An 18,485-nucleotide genomic window follows, 5' to 3' on the forward strand; every position below is an offset into this window, starting at 1 on the left:
TGAATTTGTATCTGGTGATATTGTTTCTGATCCAATCATTGTTGTTATTTTGTAGACACTAGGATTCGTGTAAAATCTGTACTCTTGGATTTAGGTTGGTTGAGTGAGTTCATGATGTTTGGTTTTGTGGCACCATTGAGATTCGTATAGAATCCATACTCCCGAATTGAGGCTAGTTGAGTGAGTTTATGATGCTTGGTGTTTTATTATGCTTTAGGATTCATGTAGAATCTGTGCTCCTAGATATAGGTCGGTTGAGTGATTTTTTATTTTTCTTGTGCTCCCATCCAACCCTTGTTTTATGTTCTTTGTGATGTTGGTGCACCCACACACAAGCATATGCACATGCATTTATTGGGTGTTTGTGAGGCTTGATCTCCCAACTGTTATTGGTGGAATTATGTTCATTGGGGTTGGGTTGGGAATATGCATTGCCTACAAGTACCCATCATGTGATGAGCATTGGTATGTATGGTAGCAACTTGGAGGAGCTTCTCTCGCAACCTTGGTGACTATTTTCTAGGTTGGCATGAAGAAGTTTCTAAATAGGTGATAACTAAATAAATTACTAGGTAATAAATATAAGATAATAAAAAAAGTGAGCACCTGATTTGGTTCAAGGATACTTAAAATGTGAGCACTCAGTTTGGTTCGAGGACATAGTACATGAGGCTCCCCGGGGGAGTTGATTTCGTGCAATATTCAGTTTGGGCTACTTGATGCCAAGCAACTTACCCTCCATCGAGTCCCTACATGGTTGACCCGTAGAGTGTCTAACCAAGACATGTTGTACTTGCATTATTTCATGATCTTGGTTTCAGTTCTCTTTACTATCTAGCGTGAGTGTTAGTCATGGATGTTTGCTTTGTGTGTGTTTGTGGTTGGATCACTATCTCCATTAGCACAGTGGGAGTGGGCCTACCAATTCCATGTGGTTGGGAGGCATAGCTACCTACATCACTACTGGGGACCAATGTATAGAGATAGTCTATTTCCAGTTGACACTGATGCTTAATGTTTCACTTGGTATTTTGGGTTTTTGGAGTACATTTCCTTGTAATTTATGCGTTAATTGGAATGCTTGGATATCATGTTTAGATGATGTTAGTTTTATTTTATGCATTCCTTTATTATGATGTTTGGCATATGGTTAGATGATGTGATTCACTACTAGTTGGATTATCTATGCTTTGATGCGATTTACTAATTGTATGTCTAACCATGCTAGGAGCTTTTACTTTAGGTTTGACAAGAACATCCCCTTGGTATATTCTCATGATTTGTGTGATCTTTGGTTTGTGAGTTATGGTTTTGAGCTTGGAGATCTTTGGAAGTAGATGTAAGACTTCTGCTGGTGTAGATGAACATGTGATTCTTGCCATGTTCCCTATTCTCATCACCTTGTCCTGGTGTTTCGTTATTGCACTTGGTTACTTTTATGTTGTTGTTAAGTAACTTATCTTAAGGAAAAAATTATTTAGTGCATGTTTTATCCTTGTGTTCCAAGGATCTCTGGGTAGGGCATTACACACCAACTTCTCACTTTTTCTCTACTACTCTATTCTTCATAAGTTCTCCATAAATTTGCCAATAAAAACCATAAAACATCTCTTATGTCTCCTTAAATAGGTAGCTTTGATCTTTTGTTTCTTAAACATCAATGTAGATCATAAGGTTAGATCAAATTCAATGAATCTATCCATCATTTCATCCTACTTCTCCTTTCTTGAAACTTCTACAAAATTCTCTTTAAATACTTGCCTTAGATTTCTTAACAAACTCAATTCATGAATTAAATATGCCAATTTAGAAATTCTGATCATTTATGTATTTTGACCAATCCACAATTATCTCAGCCTCAAAACTTGATTCTTTCACAAATTGTTAAAATGTTGACACTCGATCATCACTATGTTATTCATCTTGGTCATCATTGGGTATCTTGGTCTCTAGTATTCTATCTCGCTCGACTTACACTGACTTTCTCGACCTTCACTACCCTCGGTTACTACTTCAATTTTCTTCTTCATCTTGCTAAACTATAAATATCACTCAGCTAATACTATTTACATGGTACCTCTTCATTTCTTTTATCTTCTACTTTAACTTCTTCATTGACCTAGTAAAATTGTTACTTAGTCAAGCTTAATGTTTTACTCAACTTCTTATCATCTAACAACATCTCTTCCATACTTCAACTCATCTATCTTCCTCACTTTATATAATGATTAAACAACACATTTTCTTGTCAAAGACTAATTGATCAAGTGCCCATTGTAATTCTATCATACTTACTCCTCTTTACTCAATAACTAGCCACTAGTTCATGTAGTTATCTCTCCTTTCAAATCCTCTTCATTAATCAATTGATATGACACTCCACAATGGTAGCAAATGTCTTACCAATAAGGTTTGACATTAATGACAACATAATAATTGTTCCAATAGTAATTTCCAACAATAAGAACCTTGAGGATATCCCAAAATTTAGGATAAAAATGATTATAGGAAAATGTAATGAAGTGTATGAAGCTTTTCAATGTCTAGATAACATGCTTGATTTCTTCAAGGAAAACAAGACTAAATTGATGGAGTTAGAAACCTTTGCAATATGAATTGGGCTGGTTGTATAAAATAACCAAGAGATATCCAAATGCTCCTCGACTGCTTAAGAGTATAATTGATGTGTTGGAAGCTATACCAAATAACTTGGCCTATATGGAGCAAGAACATAAAAAAATTGAACAAAAGGTACTATTCATTTCCTCTGTTGAGCATTTTGTTATACCTGCTTTGAAGGATAATGATGGGAGGACCAAAAGCTTGGAGGAATGGAAGGGTGAAATGATGACATTGCCATAAAGGACTGTGAATTATTTTAAGGAAAAAGAAAGCTTATAGATAAATGATTTCCACATCCTACTAGATAAGGTCATTATTTTGGAGAGCAAGTTTGTTAAATGTTAAACTAATGTTGGAGTTGCTATAGGAAAAAAGTGGCAAGATATACATAAGTTTTTTCCTATTATTTCCAGATTCACATGGCCCATACAAGCACAAATCTCCAAATGGATCAATGACTACATGGAAGTACTCAAGGTAGTGCAAGTTAAAGCATCAACCAATAAAGAATAAGACATCAATGTTGGAGAATGAATGACATGGAGACCTTGTTAAAGTAATTTTTAGTTTATATACATAAGCATTCAATTAGTTATGGATGGTCATGAATGAAAAGATCTGAAGCTATGTTGCACCCTATTGTTTTGGCATAATAGTATTCAAGGAAGAGTTGAATTCACTATGAAGTAGCCACCAAATATGGGATTAGAACGAACTTCTTAATGCAAGATTCAAAACATAATTGTCTTGCTTCATAGGAGCTAATTTTAGAGAGAGGCATTTAAGGACTAACAATGTAGCAACATCATTCTTATGAATAAATATCATTTTCAAAAGTAAAAATAATTTCTCCTCTCTCGTGATATATATACCCAAATCATTATAAAACAAAGAGATCTCTCTCACCTTTGTAAAAGAGGAGAACAAATTAGATATCCAAAAAATGGATTAAAGCTCCTTATCTCCCTGGGAGGTTCTTCCTAGAGGATAGGATTTAATGCAATCATTCTTTCATCTATATAATTATATTGGTTATTACTATTTTCTTAAACTTTAACTATATCCTAAGAATTATGAATAATATTGATTTTGCCTTCAGCCTGTTGGTTTATTTTGTGATTCCATAGCCTCTAAGGCCTTCAAAATATAGCCTAAAGTTTTGTACCAAAATTACACACCAAAATTTTGCAATAACTTCACAAATACTCATGATATGACAGTGAACCTCAACTAGTGGGTTGATATATCCAAGATGAACCTCCACCTCTGAAATTGGGACATTTTGAGCTTGTATGATTGACTTACTAAGTAGAAACCCTCCATGAACAAGAACTCTACACTAAGACAACCCTTATCCAAGAAACATAAAGGAAATATGTTTGGGTGATGCAAGATTTCTCTTACACCCAATATGCTCCTACACTAGACACCCAAGGTAATTTAAGAAGTGATCCCATCATGTCTTAGGTAGCCAGAGGTCAAACTCCTCCCTTTTTAGCCATGGTGAATCTTCTATTGGTCTCCTTTCCATTTGATGAGATAGTCTTCATATCTTTTGTTCCTTGTGCTTCTGCCAATATGACTATCTAGTATCTCCTTGATCTCCTTTGTAGATAAATTATTTGTTGGAATGCTCCATTGCACTTCTAAAAATTCATCTTCATGACCCCCTCCAGGATATTTTTTCAAATCTCAAATGTTAAATACCAGTGAAATATTCAATCCACTAGGAAACTCTACTTCATAGACATTTATAAAATCATGCTTTTTTAGTATCTTGTATTGTCCAAACTTCTTCATTTTCATCTTATTATATGTACCCATTGGAAAATGGTCCTTCCTCAATTGAAAATTGATGTGATCCCCGACTTAAAATTCCTTATACCTCCTTTTCTCATCTACCTTATCCTTGTACTATGTATTCATCCATTTAATGTGCATCGTCACCTCCCCATGGATGTTCTTCAAATGTTCTGCAAACTCCTTTGCTTCAATACTACTTATCTCTCCTTTATACAACTTCCTCAATTCAAAATAATTTCTAGGACTACTCCCATATACAATATGGAATGGTGATTTTCTAGTACTCTTGTTGACAAAATTATTGTATGCAAATTCTACCTATGGTAAAACTAAATCCTAGCCTTTTGGTTTGTCTCCAACCAAATATCTAAGAAAGTTTCCCAAACTCCAATTCACAACCTCTATCTATGGATGATGTGATGAACAAAAATTCAAATTATTCCATAATATACACTATAAATACTCAACAAACTTGGTATCATAATTAGCTATACTCTTTAGCAGACCATGTAGTCTCACCACTTCTCTAAAAAACAACTCTATTACATGAACAACATCACTAGTCTTCTTGAAGGGAATGGAATGTACCATCTTGGAAAACCTTTCAACCACCACAAATATTGAATCATGCCCCTATTGAGTCCTTGGTTAAATAAGAATAAAATCCATGTTAAAATCCTCCTATAACTTCTTTGGTATAGGTAATGGCAAACACAACCCCATATTTTTCTTTACTCCTTTCGTTATCTAAAATAATTTGCAACTATATAAAAACTTCTTAACATATTATTGTAACTATGGCTAGTAATAATTATTAGCAACCAAAGCAATGGTTTTATCTCTACCAAATTGTCCAGCCAATCATCCACTATGCTTCTCCTTGATGAGATTTCTCTTACAAAACTCCTTGGTATGCACAAAATAATTCCTTTGAATAGCATACCATCTTGGATTATAAAATCCAACAAATTCTTCTTGTCTAGTGTAACAAGTTCTATAAAAGATTTATAAGCTTTACCAAAATCAAGATACTCCAAATTTAAATTCTTGAGTTCCTTAAGCCCAACCACCTCAATCCTTATCTCTATCAGAAAAAGGTGTCTCCTATTGAGAAAATTTACAACTTTGTTAGACTTTCCACTCTTTTTTTCAAAACAAATGTAAACTCTACAAAAACTCAACCCATTTCAAATGCATTTGGTTCAAATTTCCTTGACTATTCAAATATTGCAAAGCTTGATGATCATTATACAAACCAAACTCCTTATGAAGAAGGTAGTGTATCCACTTCTTCAATGCCTAAATTATAATATAAAGTTTATGATCATAAACAAAATATTTTCTTTTTGCATCATTCAACTTCTCGTTGAAATAAGTAATAGGTCTACCTTCTTGGCTACATACAAATCCTATTGCAGTACCACTATCATCACAGTCTACTTGAAATACCTTATTAAAAATTGGGATTCCTAAAATAGGTTGTTCTATAAATTTCTATTTTAATGAATTAAAACTCTTATTTTCTCCTACAATCCACTTAAATTCTTTTCTATCCCCTCTCATCAATTCAATCAAGGGTCCACAAATACTATTAAAAACCTTGATAATTTTTTTGGTAAAAAACTAGCTAGTCGATGAAAAGATCTTACCTCCATAGCACTCCTTGTAGTACCCCTTTGAGGATAGCCTTCAATTTCTCAGTGTCCATTTTTAGACCTTCTACTGAAATTACAAATTCCAGGTACACAAACTCCACAAAACTATGCTTCTTCAAATCAATCAACAATTTTTCTTCCCTCAGTTTCTCAAACACCTTAATAATATGCATTATATTCTCCCACAATGCCTTACTAAAGATAAAAATATCATCTAGGTAAAAAATTACAAACTTACCCATAAATTCCTTTAGCACCTCATTCATGAGCTGCATGAAAGTGCTTGGTGCATTGTTTAGCCCAAAAGGCATGACTAACCACTCATATGAGTCTTCCCTTGTCTTGAGTTAAATATTCCATTCATCTCCTTCTTTGATCCAAATATGATGGTAACCACTCTTTATATCTATCTTTATGAAATGCATAGCTCTATTCAAATAGTCCATAGTGTCATCAATCCTTGGCAATGAAAATCTATAATTGATTGTGATCTTTTTGATAGCTTGAGAATTTGTACAATCCTCCATTCATCATTTTTCTTTAGTTCTGATACTATTGGTACAACACATGGACATTTACTCTCTTGAATCAACCCCTTCTGTAAAAATTCATGTACTTGTGTGCTCAACTCTTTGCTTTCTACTACAGTGATTTTGTGCACTATCTTATTTGGAAATGTGGCTCCTAGAATCAAATTCATATTGTGACTGATCTTCCTCACTAGTGGGTAATCCATCATGCACATTATTAGATACAATATATGGAAATCCTTCCAACAAATCTACAACTTCTACAAGTACCTCTTCTAATTCTTCTTTACCATCTTTTAGAATTATAGAAAAACACATATTATCATGCCTCATACCCTTTAGGAACTACTTTCCATCAACAAAACATACTTCGGTAGCACTATATATATTTTCTTCTTTATCCTTCAATTACTTCACTTTATGTTTCACTCCACCTTTTGTAAGAGTGCAGGTATTTGCATGACCATCATGTCTAGCATTCCTAGAAAACTGCCATGACCTATCCAATGACATATGACAAATCTCCATAGGTATGATATAAAAAAGTACATCATCCCAGTAGCTTCCAATCTTGAACTTTAACTCCATGACCATATTTTCTGACACCAGATTGTCAATGCTTCTACAATCAATGATCACATTACAAAACTTATCTTTACACTTGCACCTTGTACAAAACAAACTCCCACTCTGATCAAGTTCATTCTCACCACTCAATAGGAATCTTTTGTTAACCAACACTTCTCTTTTAGCATCTTCATAATGTGATATTTGGAATCTTCGTCATGTTAGCATGAATGTTGATCATTTTCCAATGTGGGAGTATATTATCTTTTCTAGAGACATGATCCATAGCTTATGTGTTGCATTGATGATAGTGTTTGTCATTGATGTCAACATATTGGTTATTCAGTGAAGACTGACAAAGTTATAGAGAAAGAAGCATTTGGTGTAGTTTATGGATTGAAGATCAACTTATGCACAGTTGAGTATATGTTTTATAGTAGGTCTATATGCTACGGTTAAGAGTGCATATGGAAATATGAAGACTAGACAATGTTATGAGGATTTTAGTGAAGGCAAGATTCAAATAACATTTTTGGAAAGTAAGTACTATTGTTTTGATTCTATCTCCTCATAGGGATTGAATTGGATCAAGAGGACTGAGACAAAGGTTAAATAAATGCTAAATATTCCTTTGTTTAGATAGAATAATCTAAAGATAATTGAGTGGAAATTTATGAAGACTACGATCCAACAATTTATTTATAATCTTTGATAAATATAAAATTTTAATGTAACATATATTTTAATATCTAAAGATGGTCCTATATTATTATTTTTAATTGGGAAAGCCTCAAGGCTAACTCAATAAATTGGTTTACGACTTAGTATAAAGGAAAGATGTTTTTGTTGCATGTAATGTAATGATATACAACCATATCTTTGTAATATGTATTGCTTGATATGTGAACTTATGAAGATCATAGCAGAGTTTGATGTAATTGAGGCACAATAAACTTACAAGGAACTATATAAGGAAAGACAAGGTTTTGGTCAGACAATTGTTGTTTCACATTGTATAATATAGAAGGAATAATACATAGGCTATTTGGATAGTGGGTTCAATTTTTCTCCTTTCAACTCATAACATGGTTGGCATAACTCCTAACAAGGTTAGAATCTCCTAATAGGGATTCAAAGTCTCCTAATAGGGACTCATATGTATTGATTGTATGTCATTGACTCCTAACAATGTCTATACCCTAACAATAAACTTTTATATTAGTACATTATTTTGTGGGTACCATCCCCACCATGGTTTTCCCCCTAATCAAGGGTTTCCCTAGTTAACATATTTGGTGTTATTGTGCATGTTTATATTTCTATGGTTTCCCCATCTATCTTGGTGGACTTTTCTTTCTAACACATCAACATGCACAACTCTAGCATGGCCTTAAGTTCTCCTATTTGTCCTTCCTTGGCATTGGGGACATTCAAATTCTCTATGCCCTTCTTCTCCATAGTGAAAATAGGTTCCACAAAAACTTCCTCTACCAAATTGTTGGCCTCTTCTTCTTCTTCTCTAATCTCTATTATTATGATCATGAATTTGATTGTTTCCCCTTTGATTTTGAGTGCTACTACTAGCCTCATCCTATTTCTTCTAATAATCATTTTGACCTCCATAAGACTATCCAATAGATCTCCCTCAATGAGCTCATCCACTTTGCTTGTTCTTAAATTTCTTGTTGAGATTTTCCTCAACTTTTAGGGAAAATTGGTAGAACTCTTCTATATACTTATGAATATTTCTTCTTTCTTTCTTCAACCCTTGCATTTTCTTCAGCAGTTCAAGATCATAATCCACATGGGTGAATTTTTTCTTCAACTTAGCTACCATTTGGTCTCATCTTGTAACTTTATCCTTTTCTCTCCTATTCTGCTCCAATTGAATCTCCTACCACCAAATCTTCACATGACCCTTTAATTTGGCCTATGCAAACTTGACCTTATCAGGATCCTCAATATCTTCATACTCAAAATATTCTTCTAATTCATTGATCCAATCGATCAATTCCTATAGGTTAAGATTTCTAAAAAATGTGTGACCTCAAACTTAGGTCTTTTTCAAATTTTAGAAATGGACCTAAAAAGCTTTTCCACTTCTAGGTTCTAAACCTCCTCTTCTCCTTCTCTTTCATCACTTACAACAAGATTTATCCCTTTATGAATATGTTCTTCCAATACTTGCATTTTTCTCTAGAGGGCTCTAAAACCCTTAAGTCTAACACCTCCAACTCTTCCACCATGCTCTCTTCATGGAGACATTTTTTTTCTTTCACCAAAACCCTAGTAGACTACACATGCAACCCAAACCATGGTCCTAGTGAAAATTGTCTCATAGTCAGGGATCTATCTACACACTCAATAAATCTTGGTCTGATACCACTTGATGAAGGTTTCTACCCTTAATACCACAAACACATAATGAAAACAAAGACACAAAAACACTTCGCAATAATAAAATAAAAAAATCTTAATCTTGCTACAAATGTGGATTTTTTTTTTGAAATACAATATGCAAACCCACATGGGAACCTTATAATAATTTGCAAGATAGAAATATGAACTATCACTAAGAGCTTTCCTAGAAAACGTACAAGCCTTTCTTAAATAGGCAATTTTACACCATTTGGGAAGTTTCTAGACATTATATTTATTTTGGAATTTTTGGTTGGCCCAACTTTGGAAGATGATAACTTGAAAAATATTGACTTGATTGGCTATTATAACCCTATTCTAAAATCCTTAGCTTATGATGTATAGGACCCAACTCACTCAAGCTCTAGTCAACCTTGTTTCAGAGCCCATTTGGAACCTCTAAGGCCTTCAAAATTGAGCTTGAAGTTTTATACTAAAATTACACACCAAAAATCCATAATAAATTCATGAATACTAATGATATGGTAGAAAACCTCAACTAGCAAGCTGGTATATCCAAGATGAACCTCCACCTTTAAAATTAGAAAATTCAAAGCTCATATGACCGATTTACTAAGTAGTAAGCCTCCACAAACAACAACTCTACACTAAGACAAACCTTATTCAAGAAACATAATATGCCCAAGATGCTCCTACATCATAACTCTCCAAAGGCTTTCTAATGAATCTAGGTCAACCTTGTTACAGTGCCCTAGGAATACAATGACATTGTGGGAATCATTCTTGAACAATTACCACCAAGTTGACTTGTTCTGTGCTCCTTAGGTAAAAAAATATTTTCTTGTTTTTTCATTTTATTTGGGAATCTACAGTTAGATTTTTAGTTACAAGTCTAGATCTATAATTTTCAAATCTAAAATACAACTTTCTCTACATATTTCAAGGTGAGTCTTCTATATTTCATTTTAATTCATAATTTTAGCATAATTTTGTATCTTGATTGGTTTGATTGTATACACTTAACATATAGATCTATATTACTTATGTTGGAATACAAATATGGAAAGAGTACTTATGAGGGGGGGGGAGGGGGGGGTGAATCATAAGTATCACACTTTAGCCAATAAAACTTTTAACTGAAAGTAAATTGCATGCATGTAAACACATCAGATAATTATGAAACTAAACACATGCATCTGTAGACACCTAAATTTGATTACATCGCTTCGGTAATCCTATTTAGTTATCTCTAAAGGCATCATTGATTAAATTTTTATTTAATTAATCATTTGCCATCCCCTAGCCGATTAATTTAATTAATCATCTATAGTCCTAATTGATAAATCAAATAACCTATCATTTATCAATTAAATCCTATTCTTCTATCTAAATCCTAAATCCCCATTTATTAAATAAACCTATTTGATAAATAAAATCCTCAAATCCAAAAGCCCCTAACTTATTCCTAAATCCTCTTTTTAGCCTAATCCACCCCATCCACCCATACTAACTAAGCTTAGTCACTAATTCACCCACCCTCATGAATTCCATCCACTTGCAAATCTCTAACATCCCTAATCTAATCCTAAACCCAAGCCTAATCCACCCCCTAATGTTGTCACATTCCCTAAGCAAGCTTAAGACTTTCTTAAGCCAAGGAAAGTCAACAATCCCAACTCCCCTCAAAATATCCCAACCACTAAGCTTTGAATGCTCTTACAAAAGCCATAAAGACTCTTACAAGCTCTTACAAGCTCTTACAAGCCATAATGAAGGGTCTTTATGAAGATATTATCCTTTGAGCCTCCTTTGTTGACTCATCCTTCCCCTTTCCTCCATCCACTCACCTTGTGACATGTGTCACTCCCTGATTGGTGCTAAAGAAGCACAATCCATGTGCTCCCCTTTGAGTGCATCCTAGCCCTCCTTAAGCTTTCATCTTTCCTTCCATCTTAGCCCTCCATTCCTCAAGCCCTTAGCCTATAAATTGAATCCCCTCCCAAGCCATTTCAATCACAATCCATCAAGTAAAGTTATAATGCCATTTTGAAGCCAAATCCATACTTTTGCATGCATCCACACCAAAAATCCCAAAAATCTCCATTGAAGCTAGTTTGAAGCTTGAGCATACATCCCAAACCCTATCAAATAGACTCATCCCTAAATCAAGTGACCATCCTCATTGGGAAAGCCATTCCATGGCTCATATTCTCATTTGAGGGTTTCACTTTGTCTCTCATATATGTTATGTCTTTTATGCTAGTTAATGCTTTGTTTTCTTAATAGATTAGTATTACTTGCTAACATATTTCTCATATACAGCATCAACAACACATAACACTGGAATTTGGTAACCTAGAAACCCTCTAGGAATAAGAAGGTAAAACTGGGGTGGGGATGATACCCACAAAAATTACTGCAGCAATATTGTTCAACCACTTCTGATGGTTTGCCCTGTTAAAGGCTTTACACTGTGTCAATAGTGACCTGGTTAAAGGATTTCAAACATTAACATGAAGTGTCACCCTGTTAAAAGATTTAATCACCTAATTAAAGGATCTACGAAATAGATTTTAAGCTAACCTATCACCATAGGATTTTCATTCTAATACAATTGCTAGAAAGTATTAGGTATAATGAACCTGATAGATTACAATCCTTGATTTCTGAATGCAGGCATCTGTTCCGCTTTCTCTGATCTTGATCCTTTTGTGATCTGATAATCCTCGCTTCTGAAAGTAGATTTCCTTGTGCACCCTTGTATGTCCACTCATATATATTTATAATGAAATTTCATCTTCCTTAAAAAGACATTTGAAGACTTAGGGTTAGATATGGATCTACGATCCACATTGAATCTTAATTTTCTACTCAATATTTGTCTTTTGCTGATTGGTTGCATGCCTTTCCATTTTTCTTATTGGCTGCATGTAGATTGCATAAGAAAGATAAAAGATTCGATCTCATCATTAAATCCTTCAAGATTTTCCTTATGTCGGCTGCAAAAACTGTTTGCATCATTGTTTGTGCAATTACAAACTCTTATGCTAATATTCTAAGTTACTCAGCTCCTGAAGCATTGCTGATGCTCGGCACATGCTGGTTCTTGGATAGCTCAGCACCTAAGAAAAATTGTATCACTTGGCACCTACTATTACTCAGCACCTACTGTTACTCGACACTTCATATTGCTCGACACCTACTCTTTGTTTGGCATTGTTTAGTAGAAAAATGGTTAAGTGTATTGACACTCAGTTGTCAAAATTATTCTTTAAACTAACAATCTCCCCCTTTGACATGAGTGGCAAAAACACTTAACTAAGATCCTTATGACTCCTTGTTAGTTGATCCTGTATGTACACTCAGTGATTTCTGTCCTATTTCTGCATTCTGACTAATCAAAATTTGCTATCTCAAAATTTGCTATCTCCCCCTTTTATCATAATTATCATTTCATTCCTGTACTTAACTCCCCCATACTTATTCTCCCCCTTTTTGACACTTATGTCAAGGGTCTTACAAGGAAATCCCATACTTGGACAAAAATATACTATTTACTTCAAGGAGTACCTTCAGAGCTGCATCCCAATTTGCTAGTGCAACATCCAATGACTTATGTTGGATGGCAATCTCTGCTGCTAAGTGTACAAGTCCATCAGATGAAGAAAGATTGGGGTCTTTCTTGAGGACTGTCTCTGCATTTATCTGCTCCTTGTGAAGTAGTTCCAAATGAGGAGTTATTGATGATTGAATTTGCATCAATTTAGCTTTTGTGGTTGCCTCCTCTACTGCTAAGATAGCTAACTCTCTTTGTGTGTGAAGTGATTGGGAAAAATGCTTCTCACTCTGAGCTAGATTTGTGGGGAGTTGCATTCTAGAAATCTTCAAATTGTTCTCCAAGCTCAGTATTTTTTGGCTAGTGTCCTTTGTGAATGTGGAAAAATCACACAACTTGTTGTACAGGGAAAAGATGTTTCCTAGCATAGTTTTAACTATTTTAATTTTCTTTGCCAGTTCTTCTTGTGACAGTGCTATATCACCGGATATTTTATTATTTACCTTGCCTTGGAACTTCCTTTCTAACCATTTGAGCAATCTGGCATTTGTTTCCTGGTCTTCACTAGTCACCTGGTCAACTATATCAGATAGTTGCTCTATAATTGGTCTTGACTCATCTGGAGACTATAAGCATAAAGCTTCTGTAAATATGTCTTTGATTTCATTCAAGGTAAGCTTATGCTTGTGTTCTTTTCTTAGTGCTTCTTGTCTCCTTCTTCTATCCAATGCACTCTGAATTTCATTGATCTTCTCTTTAGTGAGAGTGCTAGATTCATAATATGGGATCTTTATTTCTTCATCAAGCTCAGGAACTCCATAGTGAAGTTTCCTAACTGCCTTTGATGAGCTCGAGCCTAGTGTCTTGATTTGTAGCTATAAACCATCAGTGCTCGGCTACTGAAGAGTTTGTGTTGGAGTACCAATTTTTGGTAATGCAACCAGTGTTTGTATTGCAGACTCCTCCTTCTTCTTTGTCTCATCTTTTTCTTCAGCTTGAGTATCCCTTTTATGATCGCTAGGTGGGGTTGAACTTGTTGGTTGTTCAAATGTTTCTTTTATTTCCCCTACTGCTGTACTCAAAATTTGAAGTGTATAAGTGGCTACACTTGGTGGAGGTTGTGGTGGAAGAAATAGAATACCAATAGTTTGTATGGTCGAGGGTGGCACTTGTGCTTTTACCTTTACTATCTTTGTTTTAACTTCTAGATTCTATAATTCATCAACACTGGCCAATACAGGATTTGAACTTAATTTTGCTACTAGTGATGATTGGTCAAGGATTTCTAAATCCTCTGTAGTTAATGGATTGGTGTTTGGATTTGAAGTGTTTGTAACATCTTTTATTTTTATAATATCTGTAGGTGTGATGGTGGCATGAGGACGACTAGGAGGAGATACCTGAGTGTCTTGCATACTTTGATCTTGTGGCTGAGCTGTATCTTTCTCTTCCTCTTTCTCCTCTGTATGTGCCTTTTCTTCCTTTTCTTCTTCACTCTTCTTCTCCACTTGTTCCTTCTCTTTTTCCTTGGTTCATGACATCTTATTTTCTCTTATCTTGGCACTTGCCTCTGCCTTAAATTCTTCATTATACACATCTTCTATTTTCTTGTAAACTATTTTCCACAATCTTGTGGATTTTGTAACTATGTCTTCAATTTTATTCTGTAATATGCTGAATGCTCTATGCCTGGGAGTGAATCTATTATTATGCCTTTTTACTGCATTTTTTACTTGATCTCTAGAAAAATCAGGCAACAATCTAGCTAATGTTGACTCCCTTATCTCCTTTTCCATTTGTAAACAAAAATGCCATTTATCCTCTACAATTTTATACAATTCTTTTGGCATTGATTCATCTAATTCTAGAGGTGTGTGCTTATATTCAGCCATCATAGCATACACAGATTCCTCTAATTTATTTTGCACTTCTTTGGTGAGCTTAGAAAAATTCAGGTTCTTTAAACCTTTCAAATCATCATTCCTAATTTTTGAACATAATTTATCAACAACAATCTAAGGTTTGTGTCTTACCACTTGAAATTGACTGTTGTCCTCTGACTCTGTCTTCTCCTCATCTGTTTTAGGCTGGGCAATCAATTTTCTTTTCTTAGACTCGGCAGTAGTCTTCTTTGAGTCTTTCTTCTTTCCTTTTGCCTCCTCTTTGACTTTTTATGCTACAGCCCTTGTGGTAGGTCTCTTTGGTGTAGGAGCAGCTACTTTCTTTCCCTTGGATTAAGTAGCAGGAGGAGTTGTGGCTTTTCTTTTGACTTGTGCTTCCTTGGCTTCTTCTTCCTCAGCACTTTTCTCTTTATCTTCTCCTAACCCTTGAGTCAGACCTTGAGGTTTATCTCCCTCTTCTTCAATGTCTTCTCCTTCCTCTTCTGCTGTTCCTTCTTCTTCAACACCAAATTTTCTCTCGATTTGTCTCACCATTTTTTCTTTCTTCTTTACTGCATAAATAGTCTTCAAATCTATTATCACCCTTGATTTAATAATGTCATAGGTTCCAAAAGCTTTTGCATTTTTATTAGCTTCTTCTACAAGGAGGGTTGTTATCGCTGCAGAAGCTTGATCAATATCAAGTTCATAACTAAGTGGCCTAAGCCATCTTACTCTAGGCATAACTGCTTGTATATAGGTATAATCTATATCTACAAGAAAACAAATGTCCTTTTCATATTTCTCAGTCAATGAGACTGGAATCCTCATTCTTTGTTTCATGTACTTTTTGAAGTCCTTAAAGTAACTAGTCATTTGGGCATCAAAATTTTCACCCATCTGTTCAATGTATCCATTGATTTGTTCAACAATTGTTTTGTCTGGACTCCATCTTACCTTACCCACGAAAGGGAATTCTTTCATCAGATAGAAAAATATGCACACCAAAACTGATCCAAATTTGCACTGAGCTCCCTTGCTCTTCCTTATAGCTCCTAGATTTTCATTAATCTGTTGAAACATGAGCTCCACTAAATCATAAGTGTGATCCTTTTTAATTATCTTGTATGCAACATCAACTGCTATACAAGGTACACTATTTAACCTGCTTGATTGATAGAATTTGTGTGAAATGATTCTCACAGCAAAATCTAGTAAGGGATCTGTGACTGTGTCAATAGTCATTCCTCTATTATTCCATTTAGCACCTGTGTTTTTCTCTACTACTTCCCTTTTGTCACTTCGCAGGGTCTTTGGCCGATCTAGGGTTGGAATACCAGTAACCCTATGAACAGTTTTCTCGATGAATTTTACTGGCCCTGACTCTAACCAAAAAGCTCCATCGTGTATTCTGCTCAAAACTATCTGTACCCATTTAGTTTTGAAAACAATCAGAAATTCTAGGGTTTTGGTTAATCCTTTTCTTTCTATTATTGAAAACTCATCTTTCAGTCTTTTGTTCTCACATAGCTTGTCATATGCATTGTTGATCTCTAAATCTCCTATGGCTCCAATTTTGTAGTTATAACATCTACGAACATCTTGGATCATAACAACTTTATCCGAAATAACTGACAATGCACCTGCGGGATCATTCTTGTATGCTACTTCTGGAATGGGCTTGAATTTAGGTTGTTTAACTTCATTGTTGACCAACTGTATCTCATGACTCTCTCTACCCTTAGTGGTTCTTGACCCAGATGCCATTGTTTGCCAAACTAGGGTTTACGGTTTAAACAAGTTTATAAATTCTATGTAGCTCGACACTTAAGTAAAATACCTCAAATCAATGAAACTTGTCCTGAATCGCTGCTAAAATCTTCACAAATGGCTTCTGAGCTAACCTTGATCTTCTCCACTCTTCTCGGATTTGCTTCTTGTTTGAATGGTGGGAAAATGATCAAAAATCGAATTTATGTACCCTTCAAAATAGAGTAATTAATGCTTAGTGCGCTGCCAACTGTCTACTCAGCACCTGAAGGGTTTTAACATGACTCAGCACCTATTGTGTTTCACTTTTCTTGGCTCCTATTGATATTTCATAGCTTGGCATTATCTATCAACTCAGTCGCTCTTAGCATCTCGGCACCTGAAGACAACTTTGACAGATTTTGCAAAATTCTTAATTTTGACTTGGCATCTTTGCTTATGCTGATTTCTTCTTTGCAGTTCTTCTATGTCTTGGGACTGATGTATGATGTAATCTTGGTTTATCAATCCCACACACTTATTCCTGCTTAATTTGATGAAGTGTGATCACTTGACCTATTAGGTGAAGTGATCTCTGCACTTGACGTGCTATACTCATCTTTCTTCTTCCATGTCTTATTCATTTCACTTCTAATATGTCCAACATCTATCTTTGCCTTTCCATTGTTGAACTCAGAACTTGATGCCTTTGACCTTGTTGGGCAATTCCTGCTGACATGACCAGTTTTTAAGCAACTGAAACATGTAGTTTGATTCAACCATCTTTTGTAGTTCCCTCTCAAATGTGTTCTTATACAATTTTGGGGTGTATGTCCATATTCTTGACAATAGTGACAATTGTACCTGGTGTTGTAATCCCAAAATTCATGGTTTGATGTATTTGCTGGTTGATTTAATGTCCACATAGGCTTTGATCTACATTCAAAAGCTCTATGTCCATACTTTTTGCAATTATAACAATGTCCATCAAATCTTGATGTCTTAGTAGTTTTGGTTCTGCATTCATATGCTTGATGACCTTGCTTCTTGCATTTATGACAATGGTTTATACTTTTAGGTTTATCATGCTTATGGGCATTCTTGCTTCTACATACATTAGATGTATGTCCTTTCTTTCCACAGAAATGACATGTAGGTTTAACATGTTTACCTTTATCGCTTCTTTGTTCTGCACTCTTTGATGATTCTCCAACTTCAGTGCTGTTGTATCCAAGTCCTGATGTATCATGGGTTGATCTTGGAGATTTCGGTAATTGCTCAAAATATTTGATGGCTTGACTTGACTTGTTGAGATTCTCTGCCACCTCTTTTTCTCTGTTCAATTCATTCTGCATTTGTTCATTTTGCATCTTCAAAGTAGAGATCTCAATATCTTTCACATTGAGTTCATGATGAAGGTTCATCATTTGGGCAAGTGTATCCATCTGCATGTTTGAGATCCTTGTCAATTCAGTACATTTTTCTTCAAGTCTGTTTGCAAGATTTCTTTTGTCATTTTCCATCATGACCTTATCATCAACTGCTCTTTTCTTTTGTTCAGTAATTTCACATATCATTATGGCCTATGATTCATGTTCCATTTTTAGAGATCTTATCTCCTCTGTTTGAGCTTTGTTTTTCTCCATCAGTTCTGCTATTGCTACTTCAAACTCTTTAGTGTCTCCGTTGGAAAATATGTTGGTGGTATCAATCTCTTTGTAGTTTATCTCATTTTTGGCTATGG

This window comes from Cupressus sempervirens, chromosome 5 (genome assembly GCF_028749045.1).
Source record: "Cupressus sempervirens isolate cs-2001-9-10 chromosome 5, ASM2874904v1, whole genome shotgun sequence".
Taxonomy (NCBI): Eukaryota; Viridiplantae; Streptophyta; class Pinopsida; order Cupressales; family Cupressaceae; genus Cupressus; species Cupressus sempervirens.